The 3,570-nt window shown below is 68.1% G+C and overlaps 1 pseudogene; it reads right to left on the reverse strand.

Annotated features, from left to right (window-relative positions):
- Positions 1-6: 6 nt before the first annotated feature.
- LOC148590086 (voltage-gated potassium channel KCNC1 pseudogene) lies at positions 7-387 on the reverse strand (annotated as a pseudogene).
- Positions 388-3,570: the final 3,183 nt, after the last annotated feature.

Below are 3,570 nucleotides of genomic sequence, written 5' to 3' on the forward strand. Positions count from 1 at the left end.
ACCGGCCGCGTCCGCCCCCTCGAAGCTGTCCAGGGCCTCCTCGGCGTCCCGGTGCTGCCGGTAGTTCATCCAACAACACGCCTCCACGTCGGTCTCGTCGATGCCCCAAAACGCCAATTCCTCCTCAAAAAGGGGCCCGCACACGTCGGCGGGGCAGTGCAGCTTCCCGGTGCGGTAGTAGTTGAGCACGTAGGCGAACACGGCCGGGTGCCGGTCGAAGAAGAACTCGCCGGTGGCCGCGTCGTAGTGGAAGCGGGAGGAGGCGCCGGGCTCGGCCAGCGCCGCCAGCCGCGTCCCCGGGAGCGTCTGCAGGGTCCCCCGGTAGGTCTCGTGGCGGACGCCGCCCACGTTGATCACCACCTTGTCGCGCTCCGCGTGCCACCCCATGGCGACAATGGTGACAATGGGGACGATGGTGGCACCGGCGGCGGCGGCTGCCGCATGTCGCGGCCGCGGGGCTCGAACCCGCGGCGGGGACGGGAGGAGGGAGCTGCGCGCGCGCGGGAGGCTCCGCCCACTGAGGGGAGGGAGGACACGCCCCCTAAGGGGAGGGAGGCTCCGCACAACGAGGGGAGGAGCCGCCCCCTGTGGGAGGAGCCGCCCCCTATGGGAGGAGCCGCCTCCTATGGGAGGAGCCACCCCCTATGGGAGGAGCCGCCCCCTGTGGGAGGAGCCGCCTCCTATGGGAGGAGCCACCCCCTATGGGAGGAGCCGCCCCCTATGGGAGGAGCCGCCCCCTATGGGAGGAGCCGCCTCCAATGGGAGGAGCTGCCGCTTATGGGAGGAGCCGCCCCCTATGGGAGGAGCCGCCCCCTATGGGAGGAGCCACCCCCTATGGGAGGAGCCACCCCCAAGGGGAGGAGCCGCCCCCTATGGGAGGAGCCACCCCCTATGGGAGGAGCCGCCCCCTATGGGAGGAGCCACCCCCTATGGGAGGAGCCACCCCCAAGGGGAGGAGCCGCCCCCTGTGGGAGGAGCCGCCCCCTATGGGAGGAGCCGCCCCCTGTGGGAGGAGCCGCCCCCTATGGGAGGAGCCGCCCCCTGTGGGAGGAGCCACCCCCTATGGGAGGAGCCGCCCCCTGTGGGAGGAGCCGCCCCCTATGGGAGGAGCCGCCTCCAATGGGAGGAGCCGCCCCCTGTGGGAGGAGCCGCCTCTTATGGGAGGAGCCACCTCCTATGGGAGGAGCCGCCCCCTATGGGAGGAGCCGCCCCCTATGGGAGGAGCCGCCTCCTATGGGAGGAGCCGCCCCCTATAAGAGAAGGACACGCCCCCTATGGGAGGACACGCCCGTCGTGGGGCGGGAGGACACGCCCAGTAAGGGGAGGAGCCGCCCCCTAAGGAAGGACCCGCCCCCTATGGGAGGAGGACACGTCCCGGGGGAGTCAAAACAATGGGCGGAGCCAGGGAGGGGGCGTGGCCGCTCCCAAAGATCATTGGCCGGGTCACGGAGGTGCTCTGTGACGCGACCAATGGGAGTGTTTATGCAAATCGACCCCTTTGCTGGTGCAGCAAGGGGGCGGGGCCGAGGGGCGGGGGGCGGGGCCAGAGACACCCAGGGGGCGGAGCCCGGGGAGGCAGGGGGCGTGGCCGGCTGCGAGGGCGGGGCCACCCCGGCCCATTAGCCTGGAAGAGGCTCCGGTGGGGGGGGGGGGGCGTGGCCTGGGAGGTGGTGACGTCAGTGCGGATTCCCTGGCGGGGCGGGGCTTTGCGGAGGGGGCGTGGCCTAGAGATAGCATTCCCCATGGGGGAGGGGGGGACGGTCTTGTGACGTCACAAAGGAATCACCGGGAGGGCGTGGCCTGGAGGCCTGTGACATCACAGGGGATTCCCCGCTGGGGGGCGTGGCTTAGCTGGGGGGGGCGTGTCCCAGCAGCGTCATTCCCTGCAGTCTATATGGGAGGGAGGGCGTGGAGGCGTGTCCTGCGTGTGTGACGTCACAGAGGATTCCCTGGGGGTGTGGCCTGGCCGCTGGTGACGTCACAGGGGATTTCCTAGAGGGCGTGGCTTAGCGGCACCGTGCTCCATAGGAACAGGGGGATGGCCCTGGGTGGGTGGGTGGGCGGGTGATGCCGGTGACGCTGTTGTCGGTGACACTGTTGATGATACCACTGTTGCCACTGTGGCTGGTGCGACTGTTGCCCGTGCACCTGTTGCCAGTGACACTGTTAGCACTGCCGTTGTTGCTGGTGCGGCTGTTGCCGGTGACACTGTTGCTGGTGATGCTGTTAGCCCTGCTGTTGTTGCCAGCGCGGCTGTCGCCGGTGACACTGTTGCCAGTCATGCTGTTGCCGATGATGCTGTTAGCGATACCATTGTTGCTGGTGCAGCTGTTGCCAGCGTGGCCGTCACTGGTGACACTGTTGCCGATGACGCTGTTGCTGGTGACACTGTTAGTGATGTTGTTGTTGCCAGCGCGGCTGTTGCCGGTGATGCTGTTACCGGTGACTCTGTTAGCAGTGCTGTTGTTGCCGGTGCGGCTGTTGCCAGTGACGCTGTTACCGGTGATGCTGTTAGCACTGCTGTTGTTGCCAGCGCGCCAGTTGCCGGTGCGGCTGTTGCTGGTGATGCTGTTAGCAGTGCCATTGTCGCCAGGGCGGCTGTTGCCGGTGCCGCTGTTGCCGGTGCGGCTGTTGCTGGTGCCGTTGTTGGTGGTGACACTGTCGCCGGTGCCGCTATTGCCGGTGCGGCTGTCGCCGGTGACGCTGTTGCCGGTGACGCTGTTGGCGTCACCCGCCCGGGGGTGTCTCCTGTGCGACCCGGGGGCCGCCCGGGCCCTGGGCGCCCTCACGGGGCCCTTCCTGCTCCGGGCGCTGCCGGAACAGCCGGAGCTCCGGGCCCGGGCGGCCGCTCTGCTCCGACGGGGGCTGCAGGGCCTGGGCCGCCCCCCCCTGCAGCGCGACGGCTTCGGGGGGGTCATCGGTGAGCGCCGAAACCGCCGGGATCCGCCCCAAAATACACCCCGAAACCGCCGGGATCCGCCCCAAAATCCACCCCGAAACCCACCCCGAAACCGCCGGGATCCGCCCCAAAATACACCCCGAAACCCCCGGGATCCGCCCCAAAATACACCCCAAAACCCACCCCGAAACCGCCGGGATCCGCCCCAAAATACACCCCGAAACCCACCCCGAAACCCCCGGGATCCGCCCCAAAATACACCCCGAAACCCACCCCGAAACCGCCGGGATCCGCCCCAAAATACACCCCGAGACCGCCGGGATCCGCCCCAAAATACACCCCGAAACCCACCCCGAAACCCCCGGAATCCACCCCAAAATCCACCCCGAAACCCACCCCGAAACCGCCGGGATCCGCCCCAAAATACACCCCGAAACCCACCCCGAAACCGCCGGGATCCGCCCCAAAATACACCCCGAAATCCCCGGAATCCGCCCCAAAATACACCCCGAAACCCACCCCGAAACCCCGGGATCCGCCCCAAAATACACCCCGAAACCCACCCCGAAACCCCCGGGATCCGCCCCAAAATACACCCCGAAACCCACCCCGAAAGCCCCGCAATCCGCCCCAAAATCCACCCCAAAATCCACCCAAAACCCCAACATCCC

This window comes from Tinamus guttatus, unplaced genomic scaffold (genome assembly GCF_059628265.1).
Source record: "Tinamus guttatus ecotype Peru unplaced genomic scaffold, ASM5962826v1 Tinamus_guttatus_pri_ptg001752l, whole genome shotgun sequence".
NCBI classification, from domain to species: Eukaryota; Metazoa; Chordata; class Aves; order Tinamiformes; family Tinamidae; genus Tinamus; species Tinamus guttatus.